This window comes from Aegilops tauschii, chromosome 2, assembly GCF_002575655.3.
Source record: "Aegilops tauschii subsp. strangulata cultivar AL8/78 chromosome 2, Aet v6.0, whole genome shotgun sequence".
NCBI lineage: Eukaryota > Viridiplantae > Streptophyta > Magnoliopsida > Poales > Poaceae > Aegilops > Aegilops tauschii.
Window position 1 is genome coordinate 521,860,457 of NC_053036.3, and position 19,005 is coordinate 521,879,461.

At 56.8% G+C, this 19,005-nt stretch overlaps 1 long non-coding RNA gene across 1 annotated transcript; it reads right to left on the bottom strand.

Moving 5' to 3' along the window:
* Nucleotides 1–15,453: 15,453 nt before the first annotated feature.
* LOC120973665 (uncharacterized) lies at nucleotides 15,454–18,362 on the bottom strand. Its single transcript, XR_006670535.2, has 3 exons — nucleotides 17,581–18,362; nucleotides 17,261–17,341; nucleotides 15,454–15,750 (listed from the first exon to the last, which is right to left on the bottom strand). It is a non-coding gene; the product is annotated as an uncharacterized lncRNA (long non-coding RNA).
* Nucleotides 18,363–19,005: the final 643 nt, after the last annotated feature.

Below are 19,005 nucleotides of genomic sequence, written 5' to 3' on the forward strand. Positions count from 1 at the left end.
GCAGGTGGCCACCGTTGAAGATGAGCAGCCCGAAGAGCGGCCCGCTCCCAAGAAGAAGGGTGGCAGGCCGGCTTGGCAGCCGGCTTTCTCCTACGAACAGGCTCTTGATGCCCCTGCAAATTCCACAGCGGCGCGAAGCCGTCCAACCACACAACCCGGAAATGCCATTGGCTCACCCGCATCACCAAGGGCGAGGGGATGTTGCCGCCTCCGCCTCCCGGTCCGCCGCCTCCAGCCCCCCAGCAGCCGACGGCTCGGCCGGCAGTCGGCGCCATCCAAGACGAATTCCCCGAAGAGCACGCCGCCTACGTCGTCTTCACCAGTCAAGCCGACAACAAGCACAGCCGACGCCGACAGCATCAAGAAGTTAATGCAGTCGCCTCTAGCACCCCCGAGTTCATGCACTGGTCAGAGAAGCCAATCAGCTGGAGCCAGGCCGACCACCCAGAGGTGATGCCCTCTCCTGGCTCCTATGCAATGGTCTTGGATGTCACCCTCGCGACGGAGAGGCGAGCTGCCCGATTCTCCCGCGTCCTGATAGATGGCGGAAGCAGTATCAACATACTGTACCGCGATACCATGGAGAAGCTGAACATCAAAGCGAAGCAGCTCATGCCGAGTCGCACCGTCTTCCATGGTATCGTCCCCGGGTTGTCTTGCTCCCCAATCGGCAAGATTAAAATGGATGTTCTCTTCGGAGACAAAGATCATTTTCGCCGAGAAGCAATCTGGTTCGAGGTAGTGGATTTGGAGAGCCCCTATCATGCTCTGCTTGGCCGACCTGCTCTGGCCAAGTTCATGGTTGTGCCTCACTACGCCTACCTGAAGATGAAGATGCCGAGCTCGAAGGGGATCATCACGGTAGCCGGCGATTACAAGAAGTCCATCGAGTGTGCCATGGCCAGCAGCCGGCTGGCCGAGTCCCTCATGGTGGCAGAAGAGAAGAAGATGCTGGAGCGGGTTGTGGCCATGGCCGGCAAGCAGCCGGCCTTGTCCCCCAACCCCAAAGATTGTGATGCGCAGGGCTCCTTCCAGCCTGCCAAAGAGACGAAGAAGATACCTCTGGACCCGGAGAATCCGGAGAGGTTCGCCATCATTGGGGCGAACTTGGACAGTAAATAGGAAGGCGAGCTCGTCGACTTCCTCCGTGAGAATCGAGACATCTTTGTATTGTCCCCAAAGGACATGCCGGGTGTCCCGAAGGATTTCGCCGAGCACAAATTACATGTCCGAGCTGACGCGAAGCCGGTCAAGCAACCCCTCCGCCGACTGTCAGAAGAGAAGCGAAGAATTGTGGGAGAAGAGATAGCCTGGCTCCTTGCCGCTGGCTTTATCATGGAAGTGTTCTTTCCAGAATGGCTTGCCAACCCAGTTCTGGTTCTGAAGAAGAATAACAAGTGGCGTATGTGTATAGACTACACCAGCCTGAACAAGGCCTGCCCAAAGGATCCGTTTGCTCTGCCACGGATTGACCAAGTGATAGACTCCACAGCCGGATGCGAGCTGTTAAGTTTTTTGGATGCGTACTCAGGGTACCATCAGATCAAGTTGGACCCAGCTGACCGCCTGAAGACTGCCTTCATCACACCCTTTGGAGCTTTCTGCTACCTGACTATGACATTCGGCTTGAGGAATGCCGGTGCCACTTTTCAGCGTTGCATGCAGAAATGCCTCTTGAAACAACTCGGCAGAAATGCCCACATCTATGTAGATGACATTGTGGTGAAGACAGAGAAGCGCGGTACCTTGCTGGAAGACCTGAAAGAAACATTCGCCAACTTGCGCCGATTCCAAATCAAGCTCAACCCCGAGAAGTGCGTGTTCGGAGTGCCAGCCGGCCAGCTGCTAGGCTTCCTGGTCTCCGAACGCGGCATCGAATGCAACCCTATCAAGATCAAGGCCATCGAACGGATGGAGATTCCCACCAAACTGCGAGATGTGCAGAAGTTCACTGGCTGCTTAGCCTCCCTGAATCGTTTTATCGGCCGACTAGGAGAGAAGGCTCTCCCCCTGTACCGACTCATGAAGAAGTCCACTCACTTCGAGTGGAATGACCAAGCCGACCAAGCCTTCCATGAGTTGAAGAAAATGCTGACCACTCCGCCCGTCCTGGCGGCGCCGACTGAGAAGGAGCCCATGCTCCTCTACATCGCCGCGACTAGCCGAGTCGTTAGTACTGTTGTTGTGGTCCAGCGCCCGGAAGAAGGCCGAGCCCAGCTAGTCCAGAGGCCGGTGTACTATCTCAGCGAAGTGCTATCCAGCTCAAAGAAAAACTACCCGCACTACCAGAAGATGTGCTATGGGGTGTACTTCGCTGCCAAGAAACTGAAGCCCTACTTCCAAGAGCACCCCATCACGGTCATATGCACCGCCCCGCTCGCCGAGATCATAGGCAGCCGGGATGCATCCGGCCGGGTGGCTAAATGGGCCATTGCACTGGCGCCCTACACGATCTTCTACCAACCCCGCACCGCCATCAAGTCCCAAGCGTTGGCCGACTTCGTCGTCGACTAGGCCGAGACCCAGTACCTACCGCCGGTTCCCGACTCTACCCATTGGCGGATGCACTTTGACGGGTCCAAGATGCGCACCGGCTTGGGAGCCGGCATCGTCCTCACCTCTCCCAAAGGCGACAAGCTCAAGTACACGCTGCAGATCCACTTCGCCGCCTCCAACAACGTGGCCGAGTACGAGGCGCTCGTACATGGGCTCCGGCTAGCCAAAGAGCTCGGCATACGCCGGATCCTGTGTTACGGCGACTCAGACTTGGTGGTCCAGCAGTCGTCTGGCGACTGGGACGCCAAGGACGCGAACATGGCGAGCTATCATTTCCTCGTCCAGCAGATCAGCGGATACTTCGAAGGGTGCGAGTTCCTTCATGTGCCAAGGGCCGACAACGACCAAGCAGATGCCCTAGCATGGATCGGCTCCACCCGACAAGCCATACCGACTGGCGTCTCCCTCCAGCGCCTCCTCAAGCCGTCCATCAAGCCGTCTCCAGAGTCGGACTCTATCTTCATACCGCCTGCGCCAGATGCAGCCGGATCCGACTGGAGAAAACCCGCAGGCGGCACGGGGACTTCGACAACTGGCCCGGGGACTGCCGTAGTCGCACTCGGCCCGGAGACTTCAGAACCCGGCCCGGGGACTGCAGCAGTCGGCCCGGGGACTACAACAACACAAGATGCGGTGGCCGACTCCAATTCCACGCCACCCAACCCACCCACCCGAGTCATGGTGGCTACATTAACAGAAGAAGAAGTCATAGCTCCGTCATGGGCCCAGCCCATCCTCAAGTTCCTAGTCAGCAGAGAGCTACCGGCTGATGAGATCTCAGCAAGACTAGTGCAACGACGAGCCGCAGCATACGCAGTAATCAACAGAGAGCTTGTGAAGCGCAGCGTCACTGGAGTCTTCCAGCGTTGTGTCGAGCCAGAAAAAGGAGTGGCAATCCTCAACGATATCCACCAAGGCGAATGCGGCCACCACACGGCCTCAAGATCACTTGTGGCCAAGGCTTTCTGCCACGGCTTCTTCTGGCCGACTGCCTTGGAAGACGCCAAAGAGATAGTCAAGAGCTGCAGAGGATGCCAAGTTTTCAGTTCCAAGCAACACCTGCCGGCTTCTGCACTCAAGACCATTCCCCTTACCTGGCCCTTTGCCGTATGGGGACTGGACATGGTGGGCCCTTTCAAGACAGCCCGCGGCGGCTTGACACATCTACTTGTCGCTGTGGACAAATTCACAAAGTGGATCGAAGCGAAGCCGATCAAGAAGCTGAACGGGCCGACTGCCGTGACATTCATCACTGACATCACTACTCGGTACGGCGTGCCGCACAGCATCATCACCGACAACGGCACGAACTTTGCCAAGGGAGCACTGGCACATTTCTGTGCGACGCAGGGCATCCGACTGGACTTAGCGTCCGTTGCCCACCCGCAGTCAAACGGCCAGGTCGAGCGAGCAAATGGACTCATCCTCTCCGGCATCAAGCCCCGACTGGTTGTACCACTGGAGCGATCGGCCGGCTGCTGGCTCGATGAGCTGTCGGCTGTCCTCTGGAGTCTGCGCACTACACCCAACAAGTCGACCGGCTTCACTCCATTCTTCCTTGTATATGGTGCCGAGGCTGTCATCCCAACAGACATCGAGTTCGACTCGCCTCGGATCACCATGTACACGGAGGCGGAGGCCAAAGAAGCAAGAGAAGACGGCGTCGACCTACTAGAAGAAGGCCGGCTGTTAGCACTCAGCCGGTCCGCCATCTACCAGCAAGGACTGCGTCGCTACCACAACCGCAAGGTCAAGCCAAGATCCTTCCAAGAGGGCGACCTTGTGCTTCGGCTGATCCAGCGAACAGCCGGCCAGCACAAGCTCTCGGCCCCTTGGGAAGGCCCCTTCGTCGTCAGCAAGGCACTCGGCAACGACTCCTACTACTTGATCGACGCGCAAAAACCAAGAGCACGCAAGAGAGACGACTCCGGCAAGGAGTCGGAGCGCCATGGAACGCAAACCTCCTGAGACGATTTTACAGTTAAAAGCAGTATGTATCATGCTCCCCTTTTGTGTTAAGTACAAACCGACAGGCCCCCCGAACAGTACTCGGGGACTGCCTTTGTTTATCTATGAATGACAAGTGTCATATCCATGAATGTATTATTACATTTGATTTCTTGTCTGGCACCGGGTTCGACTAGTCGGCCCAGGGACTGGCCGCCTTGTGCTATATTAAAAAGTTCTACCTGAAATCAGACAAGTAGTGTGCCGGCTCCAGAGTCCTCTCTTGTTGAAAGTCACAGCTCAAAGAACTGATTGTCCGACTAGCAAGAGACAAGGCACAAAGGATGCCCACACGAAAAACGGCTAAAGACTAACGAACTTATATAGCAAAAAGACGGCCTCCAACCACGCTTGCCGGCTGTCAGAACAGCCGGCTGGCCGGCTTCCTATACACTTAGCTCCAATCCAACAAAGCTAGAGTACTTGCCCTCCCAATCGGCCAAGCACTTCTCCAGCAACAGATCGCAGAGCAACTGTCTGTCTGGGGAGGTAGCAACCAAGGGAGGGCGGCAAAGGAAACAGCAGAAGGATGAAAAGCAAAGTACGAGGAAAAGCCAAATGCATGCATAACTTATATACATATAAGGCCCCCAACAGGCTGGCCATCAACATGCTTCGAATACACCCCCAGTGGGTGGAATTGTGCAGACTTAACAAAGTATTGTTCCCAAAGTAACAAGACAGGAAAACAGAAGACGGCAGACTAGACTAGGGCACGGCGCGGGAGCTGAGCTGGTCGGTGGAGACGGCTTCGCCGGCTGAAGGAGTGGCCGCCTAGAGGGTCTCGGCTTGGCCGCCACCAGGGGCAGGCGACGCACTCGCGCGTGACGTGGTGCTGGAGGCGCGGTCAAGCTGAGGCTGGTCGGCTGCTCCACCAGCCGGCTCGGCGTCTTCACCTTCCTCCTCCTCCTCTTCGCCCTCGTCGCTGGAGTCGATCTCCTCCGCCGAGTCTTCACCGTCCGCCGGGTCCAGCCCGAACCACTCCTCCGGCTGGGCGACGCCATTGTCGTCCACCTCAGGGGCGAAGACATTGGTGTCGGTGTAGTCGGAAATCGCCGAAGCCCGCCGGACGATAGCCGGCCGCGCCGGCTCCAGCTCCGTGTCGGCTTGCTGCCGCCAGGTAGCCAGCTGATCCAGGCTCAGGCCGGGATACCAGGCCTTGACGAACTCCAGTGCCTGCCTGGCGCCGGAGCGAGCCGCCGAGGCCTTCCAGGCTTCGAAGCGGCCGACTGCCACCTCCAGCCAGTCGGCAGTCCGACTGGGGGTGCGAGGAACCACTTGGCCGGGCCAGAGGGCGGCCAAGACTTGCGCCCCGGCACGCTGAAGCCGACGGAGCAGTCGGTGAGCCGGCTGGATACGGGCCTGGATCGCCAAGAGCTGCTCCTCCAGCGAACAGCCGGCGGTTGGCGAAATCTCGAAGCCAGCCTGCCTCCGCGCCTGGCGGCGGGCCTCGATGGTCTGGTTGGCGGCGGTAGAATAGCCAGGGAAATATTCTGCGCAAGAAAGAAGAAGAAAAGAAGAAAAGAGCACCAAGTCAGAAAACGAGCCAAAAGTGGCAGATGGCAAGAAAGGACGAAGAGGTAGGCGGCTTACCGTCAACCAGATCTTCGATCTGACCATAGCCAGAGATCAGAGTTTGCCTGGCCTCAGCCCAGCCAGCCGCCTCCGTCTCGTACTTGGCCTGGAGGGCGGCTTCACGGTCCTGCACCGCCTTCAGAGCTGCCTTGTGGCCTTCCTCCTGGTCGGCCAACTTCTTGGCCAGGCGGTCGCGTTCCTGCACCAAGGCGGCGAGCTCGGCATCCTTGGCACGAAGGGCAGTCTGAGACTCCCCCAGCTGTGCCCTCAGACCGGCGCTGGCCGCTGCAGAGACGGCAGAAAAAGAAAGAACGGTAAGAGGGAGTCGTCAGGGAAGATCCGACCCGACTGCTCAGCAGTCGGCCCGAATCTCGGGGACTACACCCAGTGGGTGCGCTGACGCGCCCCCACATGAGATAAAGAACAAAGCACGTACCTCGGCTCTCAGTAAGGTCGGCGGTCTTCTGGGTCAGCTCCCGAGCCTGGGAGTTGAAGGCGGCCGCACGAAGATTGTGGTAGTCCTGCAAGATAGACAGAAGATCGAAGTAAGAACAAGAATAGCAAAGACAAATCCACTAAGAAGTTCCAAGCCGCCTGCTCAGCAGCCGACTCGGAACTCGGGGACTACACCCAGTGGATGCGCTGACGCGCCCCCACGGAAGAAATCAAGATCAAGAAGAAATCAAGATCAAGAAGAAGCAAGATGGGTAGACTAACCCGGATGGCCGCCCGCGTCGCAAGGAACTTGTCGGTGTACTGCCTCAGCGCCGTAGCCTGGGCCTGGAGCCGGGTCCGGACGTCCTGCGCGGCCACGTTCATCATGGCCGTCCCTCCGCCCGGCGTCCACCCCGAGGTAGCGCTGGCCGCCTCCGCATCCTGGGCGGACGAGCTGGAGCCCACGGCCGGCTGCGGCTCCGATGCGGCCTTCTGTGGCTCCGACGCAGCCTTCCCCGCGCGCCGGCTCGGCGGCATCCGGACCGTCATCTCAGTCCTCGCGGCCGGCTCGCCCCCCGCCGACTGCGCAGGCGGCGGATCAGGCCGGCCGCCTTGAGCCGCCCCAGTTGGCGGGGTCGGCACCGGCGCCCTCTCTAGGACGACGACGTCGTCGTCCCTCTCCAGCCCTGGCTGGTCGCCGCTGGCTCCTTCTGGCGAGGGCTCCATGGCCCCAGGCGCCGCGACGCGCAGCGGGGTGACCATCAAGACCTCCCCCGCCGCCGCTGCAGCTGCAGCCTCCGCTTGGGCTTGGGCTGCGGCATCGGCGCGCGCCTTCGCCGCCTCCTCCTCCTGCGCCGCCTGGGCGGCGGCCGCCTTCCGCGCCTCCTCCTCCCGCGCCTCCCGCTCCTCCCGCACCTCCCGCGCGTTCCGCTCCGTCGCCGCCTGGAGGTCGGCACGGGGGTCCACGCGATGAGTGGTGCTCACAGACCCCCTCGGCGACTCCACGACGGAGCCGGCAGCCGCCCGCTCGAGCGACAATGGAGCTCTGGTTGTTTGGAGAAAAAGACAAGGATTCAAGAACCACCAGAGAAAAGAAAGAAAAAGAGTATACAAAAAAAATTTGAACTTACGCCGACACGGTCTGCGGTTGCTTCACCGTCTTGCGGAAGCGAGCCGCCTTCGCGGCCGCCTCCTCCCGCCTGGTTGCTACCGCCCCGCCCCTGGGTTTCTTCGTCCGACTACCGAACAAACCCTGGGCGGCGCGACGCTTCTGCCCTCCGCCCCGAGCAGGCGGTGCAGCGGAGGAACCCGCGCCGCGTCCAGATGCCGGCCGGCGGCGCGGGGCGACTTCGGCCTCATCGTCGTCCGGCCAGTCGTCGAAGGTGACTCCGTGCCCGGAGCCGCCTGCTTCGCCGCCGGCTTGGCCACCACCCGGCTCGATGTTGTCGTCCATAGCGGCCGCCCCCAAGTCAGGGTCCTCCAGATCGTGTTCCGTCCGGTCGGGGACGAATCGACGCTCCGTGTCTGACCCGCCGGCCGGCCGAAGAAGAGGGCTCTGTCGAAAAACAAGCCGACTAAGTCAGAGTCGGCCAAGAGGAACCCGGCAACAAAGTTAAGAGAAAAAGAAGAAACAAGGAGAGCATACCGTGGGCGGTGGATTGGCTCGGTTGTATGGCTCCTTGCCGAACTGCCACTCTTCAGAGAATTTGCAGTTCGCGAGGTAGTTCACCATATAGGCGACCTCCTCGTGCGGCATGTCCTTGGTGCACATCCGGCTCGGATCGAGCTGGCCGCTCATCTGACAGATCAGATGAGGACGGCTCTGGAGCGGAAGAACCCGGCGCGTGACGAAGGCGGCCAGCAGGTCGGGCCCCGTCAAGCCCTCCGACTGGGTCAGCACTCGCACTCGGGCGACGGCTGCGGACCCGGCCGGCGTCAGAGTCACGGCCCGGAAGGACCACTGGGGCCGCCTGCCCGCCGGTAAGTTGATGTAGTCGCCCCGTGGGGCGATGTTCCGCACGTAGAAGTACGACTTTTGCCATTTCTTCACCGACTGGATCAGCGTGATGACGGGGAGGGGTTGTCGGCGACCGACCTCCGCGACGCGATGAAGGCGCCAGTCTGAGCCGGCACGCCCTGCATACGCGTGCCCAGCTTGGACTGGAAGAACTCCCCCCAGAGCTCGAGGGTAGAGAGGACGCCGAGGTAGCCTTCGCACAGGGTGACGAAGGCAGACAGCAGCACCACCGCGTTTGGGATGAGGTGGTGCGGCTGGAGCTGGTAGAAATCGAGCCAGGAGCGGAAGAAGGCGCTCACGGGCAGGCCGATGCCGCGCAAGAAATGCGAGCGGAAGACCACCCGCTCGCCCTCCTGCGGCTCCGGCGTAATTTCCTTCGCCGGCGCGAGACGGACCTCCACCTTGTCCGCGCCGGGCAGCTGCCGCGTCTGGCGGAGGAACTCAACGTGATCCTCGTGGACGTTAGAGCCGTCCCAATCCCCGCCATACTGCTCCGTGGCGGGAGGCATGGCGAAAACGAGCGCGGCGGCGGAGGAACGTACGGTGGAAGAGCGCGGCGGCGAGGCGCTGTCGCAAGAAACGGCAAGAGAAAGAAGATGGTGGAAGGAGGAGGAGCGTGCGAGAGCCTGCCGCCCTCTCTCTCCCCCTACTTATAGCTTCACGAGGCGAGGCCGGGAAGGCCGGACATGGGGTGAGACGTGGGATTAACTGCACCCACTCCCCCCACGCCTCGCGATTATTACGCCCTAAAGGCGTGCCGAAACTGCCGCAAGGAGACGTGCGGGCGGTTTCGGGCTGCAGAGAATCCGCGCCTGGGCCCGGGCATGGACGTGGCGGGCCCCCACCCTGCGGCGACGTCCCGTTGCGCGCGTGGGCTGGCAGGCTTTTTGGCCACGTGGTCCGCAGGCGGCAAGTGGCCGGCCCACGGCCCGGTGCACGCACTGGCGAGCTCCCGCCCTCCGACTCCGGAGTTTTCGACCAAGGCGGCAAGCCAAACCAAAGCCGGCTCCCAGCTGCCGGCTTGTCAAGATAGGAAGCTGATCGAGCTTCTTGACTCCTACCCAACCTCGAAGCCCAATCAGCTTCGGGACTACTGTCGGAGTAAATGGCCACGGGTAGCCTAACCGACTGCCCCTGGCTCTTCCAAAAAATTATCAGGCCTTTGGGCCTTCAAGCATTCCAAGCATTGGACCCCCTTCCCTGACCAGCTACCTCTGAAGCCGACTCCCGGAAGGCGGCCCAGCCTCAGCAACCTCCCCAGGATAACCATGGGGTGGCCGACTCCAGGAAGCCGGCCATAGAGGATGCCGACTCCCCGGAGCCGGCCATGAAGAACGCCGACTCCAAGAAGCCGGCCGAGACCGCAACCACCAAGACTGCGCCCACATAACGGTGACAAGACGGGTGTGGCCACAGTGCGGCCCACTACCCCCGAAGCCCGAGGCAGGCATGGCCACAGGACGTCGTACGGGACGGCCATTCCCCGTCCGGCTCGACACTGTAGCCATGCTAGCCTCGACGTCACCCACGGCAGACGCCGGTACGGCCCACGGGCGGCGGGCCCCTTTAGCCAGAGAGAGGCGCGAAGGCGTCCCGGCTCTCCCCCAGTCGGCCAAGGGCGTAGCCGGCCCCCAGTAGCCGGCTACCCCCTTCCTCGAAGCATGCGCCACATTAAGGAGACAAGACGAGGTAAGGCTACAGTGAGAGCCCTCGAGGCGGCACACTGTAGCCACGCTTACCTCGACGAAGCCCTCGTCATCAGGGGCGAGGCTACAGTAAGCAGCCGCCGACAAGACCCTAGGCGGTGGGGCCGGCCTGTCGACCAAGAGGCCGGCAGCCGGCGGGACCCACCAGTCGGCGGGCCCCAACAACCGGCGGAGAAGCCGGCGAGCGTAGACACTGACGGCTGGGACCAGAGCCCAGCCGGATTACAATTGTACCCCCGGGGGGTAGGCCTATATAAACCCCCCGGAGCACCCATGCAAAGGGTTGGCTTCTGAGCATAGCACACACACCACAAAGAGAGAAAAGCGAGAGCTAGCCTTGTTCTTCTTCTCCCTTGAACCCAACAGCTCTAGGAGCGATTGTAGCTACTTTTACTGATCTAGTGATCATGCGGAGACCCCGTAGAGCAGGACTAGGGGTGTTATCTCCTCGGAGAGCCCCGAACCTGGGAAGATCCGCCGGCGTGCATGTCTTCGCCTCATCCCGTTTCCAGGCACCGGCGACGTCTTATTGGCACCCACAATGATAAGCCACCCGTTGGCATATGTCGCACCAACCACCCAACAAGTTCTAGCCGTTAAATTAAGTTCGTTGTCTTTCTTGTCAACAAAATCCATGGAGGTTACTTGATTTTAGCTCTAGGTGTGGTGCTATGCAGATGATGGCCACAATAAGCGCCCAACTTTTTTTTCCAGAAATTTGATAATATGCACAATTTAGGTACACGGATGATGAATCTAGTGGAATTCACATGGGTAACACAAAGGCTGGCGAGAGAAATACCTCTTAAAAGAAAACATAATTAACTAATCATATTCATTTTGTAACAAAAACTGAACGACGACACTAAAATCTTACCTCCTAACAAAAATTTCTTATAACAATGCATAATCCAAGAGATGAAGCTAGCTGATTAGCTCAACTAATGCACTGGCGTTTTTTTCTAATTTCTGACAAAGATGTTACTAACAAAGATACTTAGTTGTCCTTTCAAAAAAAATGCATGCTGAAGTTTTGGATTGGCTTGCTAATAAAGACTGTGGGTGCCTTGTGAGGAGTAGGAGCACGTCCGCCTGTCCACGGCCGTGGTGTACAGGCAATGTGTTGTATAAGCAGTGCAAGTTGAGGAGTATACATGCATGCGTGCCCACATCCAGCAATCAGGCTCAAGAGCTGCTCATACCTAGCGTCAGCCGACCAAACCTCCCAGTGCGGAACATGCATTAGACAACACCGTACAGTTCCCAGCCCATGCCACAAACAAATCCAAGCCAATGGAGTGGCGGTGGTAGGCAGCGCTGTAGTGGTGTGGAACTGACGCGGCGGCGACCGGGACGATGGTTCAACGATCCGGCAACGAGCGTCGACTGATTCCGTTCAGGTTTTGGGTGTAGGTGCGTGCGTCCACACCGAGGGAGAGGGAGAGAGGGAGATGGGCTGAAGTAACATGTAGCCAAGCTGCGAGAAATCCATTGACGGCGGCTCAGATCCCGGCCAACCCCAGCAAGCCCTCAACAGGAACGCACCACGAGCCCTGCCGCTTGGTCCCCAGCCCTCACGGCCGCGCAGGACTCCCGCACCGGCGGCAGCCCCGAGGGGCATCCAAGCCGATGCGCGACCCGGGGAGGGGCTGGCGACTATTTAACCAAAAACTACCACATTTCACGGACATGTGACAGAAAACTACCACTTTACGTTTTTGTCCCGAAAACTATCATTTTTTTATTAATCCGTGGCAAAAAACTACCAAGTGTGAAAACTGCTCGTTTTGTCTGGGTTAAACGCGAATCTGATTGCCCGACCCCACACATAAGCGGGCTAAAAATGCAATCGGGTCCCTAGTTTTTCTTCAAAAAAGCAATCGGGTCCCTCCACCCACTGCCATGGTCCCGGCCGTCCTCGTTCTCCTTCCCCTCCACCTGCCGACTGCACCCACCGCGGCAGCTCTGCCACCACGCCGCCGTTGGGCAGCTCGCTGCCCGGGCACCACCCCGTCAGCAGCTCCAGCAGCACCACCCCGAGCGCGTACACGTCGCCCTTCTGCGACGCCCACGGCCGCGACGCCGGCGCCTCGGGCGCGCGGTACCCCGCCGAGCTCGCCGCCGGCGACGACGTGCCCAGCTGCGCCAGCCCGCAGTCAGCGAGGCGCGCCTCGCCCGATGTTGGTGCTCTTGATGTTGCCGTGCGCCAGCTTGGGCGTCAGCCCGCCACCCAGTCCAGCGGCGTCCGGCCCCCACCGTCCAGCACCAGCATCCCGCCGCCGGCCTCCACCCACTGCCGCACCGCCGCGCCCGCGGCCCCCTCCTCCGCGTCGCGGCCGCCTCTGCCATGGTTGCACGACGAGCTGAAGGACCCGAACCCGCCGGACATGTGGAGGGATCCGATTGCTTTTTTGAAGAAAAACTAGGGACCCGATTGTATTTTTAGCCCGCTTATGTGTGGGGTCGGGCAGTCAGATTCGGGTTTAACCCAGGCAAAACGAGCAGTTTTCACACTTGGTAGTTTTTTGCCACGGATTAATAAAAAAGTGGTATTTTTCGGGACAAAAACGTAAAGTGGTAGTTTTCTGTCACATGTCCGTGAAATGTGGTATTTTTTGGTTAAATACTCGGGGCTGGCCCCGAGGAGCGGGAACCCGGCGACTCCGTCGGTCAGGAGCTGGGCAGCGCCCTCCATCATCGCCGTCGTTTGGGGAGGGACACGGTCCCGGTCGACGGCTCGACGCGATCATTGGCCACGGCGAGCGGGACGGACTCGACGGCGGGATTCAGACGGCGGAGCATGGGTACAGGGGATGGTGGCGCATCGATGGGAGATGGGTGCGGGCGCGGCGGCGGTGGGCGGCGCGTCGGCGGCGGGCAGCGCGCGGTGAGGCTGGGCGGGGCGGGGCAGGAAGTGGCGGCGGGAGGTGGCGGCGGGATGGAGGTCGAGATGGGATCGAGGAGGAAGGTTGTGCGGGCTGGGCTATTTTTTTCTCTTTTCTCCTCCCTGTACCAGTTCGGGGCTGACTTATGTTGAGGACTGCGGGTTGAATTCTCAGAAACGGAGGGACTTTTCTGCCAAAAAACACGACGTACGACCAGAAGCCATCACTGGTTTAGTAGGTAATAAAAAAGAAAAAATATAAGATTTGATCAAAGTCAAATTTTGTCAACTTTAACTAAGTTTATAGAAAAGAATATCAAGATTCACAATATGAAATCAATATAGTTAGATGCATTATAAAATTAATTTTCATACCATATAGGTTTAGTATTATAGATATTGATATTTTTCCCAACAAAGTTGGTCAAACTTTACAAAGTTTGACTTTGACCAAATCTTATGTGCAGACTAAAAAGAAACGGAGGAAGTACTATAAAGAGACAATTAATATGGATCGAGTGGAGTACCGCTTCTCTCTTTGCCTTGTTCGCTAAGAGGAATGGTAAGGGCAACTCGAAGGCTGTGCACCAAAATGCCTTCAAATGTTCGAAGCGCGCGGTCCATATACTTTTTGTCAACCAACATCTTCTATCAAACGTCCATGGACTGAATCATACGTCTGAGTTTCTTCAACCTAGAAGCAATGATGTGGGAGATTTGCGGGTCTCCAGATCCCCACCACTTAGCCGTCCGACAATTAGGACCCACACAAAACCCTCTGTCGCGTTCCGTCCCAATTGACACTCCGCTCTCGGTGTCACATTGACCTTAGTCCAATGCTAAGATGACCGGTCAGTGCTACATGCCGGCCGAACGTCTCGGCATTCACACCGATGCGACGATCGAGAAACCTGCTTTGTCCCGGTCTTCGCGCCGCGTTAATGTCGGTTCATAGAGGATGTGCCCAGACATGACAATGGAACGGTTTCCTACCGCATTCAAGTGGGATGATGATGGTCTGCAAGACACAGAAGATCGTTTAGCAAAATTTGTGTAAGTATTCAATTAGTAACCATTCCTAACGAGAAGCGGATGAGAGTAATCCTGTCGTTTCTATCACAGGTCTTGTGCGAATTAACTGTTTGAATACCAAGGTTAGTATTGTTCCGAAAGCACGAATATACCAGATGGGTATCGAAATTAGCTGGTTTGCATAAATTTTGTCTCGTATGTTGAAATGCGGTTTAAAATATACGCGAATATTCAAAAGAAAGATGTCGATACAAACGGATGGATGCATCTCGCATCCGTGTCCACGGATTAGCCCTCCTCGGTACGCGGATGGATACGGTGTCCTTTTTGCGAGTCGGCATTGGAGATGCCCTCACACGGTCGTGTGCTTTGAAGTTGTGGCCATCTTTGTACATTCAAAAGGATGTGTAATCTAGGAGTGTCCTTGTTTCCTCCATAAATTTCTGGCTTTTATTTTATACTTTACTCGACCAAATACAAAAGGAGTTGAGCTAGTTTTCCTGTCTTATTTTTTCGACAAAGGGTAAATTTTATTTGCTCAAAGAGCAGCATCAAGAGGATACAAACCCAAAGAGCACACGCCCGACCTCTGCACAGGTAGGATGCACACAATCTTATCAACACACGCACACAAAAACACGCCAGATAGTAAAGTCATATAAAACCAAAGCTATGTGTAGGCGAGTAAAAGAAAAACCTGAAGCAATCATATCTACGATCGGCAAACTATATCAGTGACCATATTCGCACCAACCATCTCATGACACCACACAGACCACGAGGTTCTTCAACAACAACGCCTTCAAGAAGAGAGCAGCACTCAAGTGTTGCTGTCACCGAATCCAATCACCAAGGCCCGAATCTAGGTTTTCATCCTGAAGAAACAATCGAAGCATATCCTAGCAATGCCTTCAACAAGGTAACGACGTAAAAGAACATCGCCATTGCAAGGTATAACCAGCTCAGGTCAACCTAGGCTTTCACCTAGGGCTCGCGACCGGGTGCTCACAGCACCCCCGGTCGCGTGCTCACAGCACCACCATCGAAGTCACTCAAGTGTTGTCGCCACTCCTTTTCCGCAATCCTACCAGCTACATGTGATGTGATTGCCGCCACTGCACAATCATTCCTCTACGTCAAGCCGTCGTCCATAGTTTGCACCACACCACCAAAGTCAATGTGGCACCCCGGCTCAGAGAAACCAGAACGCCCCGTATTCCAGCCCAGAGATCGAGGAGAAGTCTTCTGAAATACGGCACTGCTTAGCATAGAACAAACCAGCCTTCTATTATTACACGAATATGAATACAAGGTCTCCGATATTACAATGAATAACATCGGTACGACGACACTACGCCATCCTCAGTTGCTCTATGCAAGCAGCAGAACAACTCGAAGCAGCGGAATAACTCTAGCAGCGGAACAACGGCGACGGTGGTGAACTCCACTCCGCAGGGACTCTGGCTGGAACGCTTATCCTAGCTCGCACGAACGGAAACCGCGACAAGCAAGCAATCAAATCCGGAATGACCTGCAAGCTGGCATGACACGCCAGGTCAGTACATTGAATGTACTTGCAAGCTCACAATAACCAGAAGCATTCAAGACAGACAACAGCATGGCAATTACAGGTTAAGCAGGAATTAACAGGATATCATCATCTCAAAATAACATGGCATGACCAACATAAACTTGATACAGCTATCACAACATGAACATATTAATCCGACATCACTAGCATGCAACATGATGACGCTATATGCACCACTTAATCTGCTCGGGTTACCTCGTAAACAACATATGCATCACTTACCAACCTCGGACATCACACGATCATCTCAGGATCAAATCAAGCTTGGTATAAACAATACCATAGTAATCAGTAAGTGACCATAAGGAGCTTGACCTTTACCCACGATTCTCGTACAACATCTCGAATATACAACAACTCGGTATCTTCGATACCACCGTGATCCTTACGGCGATCACAACCACGACCAACACTTGGTCCCAAACCGTGATACTTACGGCGATCATAACCCGACCACTAAATGGCCCGTGATCCTTACGGCGATCACAACCCGACCAATACCTGGCCCGTGATCCTTACGGCGATCACAACCAACTTATCTCATTGTTATTAAGCACATTATTCTTATTACTGTTGACTCATGGTGTGACCTTTTCTCGACCTGGGCCCTTATCCGCGGGCGCGGCTATCGATAGATCAATATACACTCTGCAGAGGTTAGTACACTGTACCCACACTACGGAACCCATGGCCTCACTCTCCCATTCGGGTGGACCAACGACGTTCCGACAAAACCGATCTATTGTCGTGACACTCTCCCGGCCCTTCCGACTCAGACCCCACCGGGCTAGTCCTGGGTGGCCCCGTGTCTACCTCCAGACACCTCGACCACCGTCGTGGCCACGATCCACATTGGGATCCGGTACCAAAATTAACTTAACAACGGGCTCACAAGCTTATGCTCCGCCTACCTGATCAGGGTAGCACGCGCCCATAACCTTCCCTAAATTGAGGTACCGACCATAGGCACGACAATAGACCCAGTTAGGACCGTCCCATACCGGTAAGCGTGGTTGCACTTGTCAGCATCGATTCAGCAGCACCATGACTCAGCCAACAGGTGTTCAAGTTCAATTTAATCCGGTTAACTTGAATGCAAATATGCTGAGCCATGATAAAATGCATGAACATGATATCAACCTCATCATGAGAGTATCACATAACTATCCACCATATCAACAATAAATCATATCCACCGAACATCGCATACTGACTAGCATGACCATCTCCAACATCAACATGTACTACTAATCAAGCATAAACATATGAAAGGAAATACTAGCAGGTATAACATGATCACGGAGCATAAGACAACATAGCACAAAAGTAAACATGCAAATCGGAACATCACCGGGACAACGATAACCATCTTTTCAACAAGCAAACATTTATTAAATATTCAAGTTGAAAACCATGGCTACTGCATGACTATCATGCAAGTGGGTATTGTGGCTTGCCTGGGGATGAAGAAAGCACCGGGGAGAAGTGCGGTGAAGCTGCGGAAAGATTCGCCGGAAAACGTTCTCTCTCGGAGGGGGCTGAATAAGGGTAAGGGCATAATGGTCATTTTCACAGTGTCAAACCATAGTGAAAACATGACCAACAGAACGGGCTCGACGAAACGAAGAAGTGAGCGTTGGTTTCACCTCATTTGGAGTTACGGTTAAAAAGTTATAAGGGTTTTACTGCCAGGGACCTATCTGTAAAAATTTATTTTACAGACTGGGCCAAAACAGAAAAACGGAAAGCGTATTCCAGGGTTTACGCTTCCACTTACGCTGAGGTGCGGTGGACTGGTCAAAAGGGCAGAGGCGGGGCCGGCTCGTGTGGCTGACATGTGGGGTCGCCGGGCCCGCCTAGCCAGGTCAACGCCCCACCTGGCCATCTCCTTCTTCCTCTCGACAGGAGCAGGGGAGAGGCGAGGCCGAGGGGCGCCGGCGATGGCCTGGGCAGCTCCGGCCGTCCCCGGTGGAGCTGGGACCACCGGCGGGCGCGGAACGGAGTGCTGCTCCCTCCTGGAGCAGCAGCAGGCGCGGGGAAGGCCCGGAGACGACGGCGGCTGGCGGGGGCCGAGGGCGGCGGCGGCGGTTGACCTAGGGAACGGCGGCCTGAAGCACTCCGGCGATGAATGGAGGGGCTGGGGAGGTTCACCGGAGCACGGGGAAGACGTAGGTGGTAGCTAGAGGTGGAGGGGGGCTTGGCTTTGGCCGAATTCGAGCGGACCCGAGCGGCGGCCATGGCGGCCATGGGAGGGCAGGAGAGCTTCTCGAGCTCGGGGAAGAGCTTGGGCGGGGCTAGAGGAGAGCGGGGAGGCTGCTGGTGAGCTCGAAGGGCTCGGGGGAGGCCATTTATAGGCGGGTGAGAGGGAGGCCGAGCTGGCACCGCCGGCGACGCGAGTCCGGCGCCGCGGACGCGTGCCCGCGCGCATGGGCTCGGGGCAAACGACGAGGGAGGGAAGCAGGAGAGAGTTCACGAGGAGGAGGAGGCCAAAGGGGGGCAGGAGAAGAGGCCGAGCGCCATTAAAACATGTCGGAGCACTGTGCTCCCGTGGGCGTTCGTCGGCGAGCGTCGGCGAGGAAGCTTCCGGAGGGGGAGAGGGGTCCAGGGGGACGGCGACGACGAGGGCAATCTACTGGACATGCTCACGGGCGCGAAGACAGCGAGAGGGGGAGGGGGTCCAGCACAAACAGTACGCCATAGCGCACAGAGCGCGCCAACAGACATGCCAGCTGCGTGGTCACCATGAGACATGGCGCATTAATTGCTCTACAGCACCCAAAATGGTGTCTAGTGGTAAGTCCTTCCTGGGTAGATATCAACTGAGGTGGTAACTTGGTGAAAGAGGCTCTGGTTAAAAAGAAATAACCCTCTGAAGTTTACTGCAGTAAACTTCATCAGCTCAATGAGGTCAACAGGGACAAGCTATGGGCCAAATAAGATGTCTGGGGTGTTTAGGATAGGAAGGACTACAGTCCTGGAGGTTGGGAGGGTAAAAGGATCAAGATTTACTGCAGTTGCTTCACAACTGCATACTTGGTCCAGAAATGAAGATCAGCAAGGTGCACTCACATGGAGTGGTGGAATGGGATGCAACTTGGAAAATCCCCCTGATATGGACATATAAAGATTCTGTAAAAAGATCATGCCAAATGGACAAACCAAAATAGCACTTGCTTCACAAACATCATTTCTGTCCAGAAAC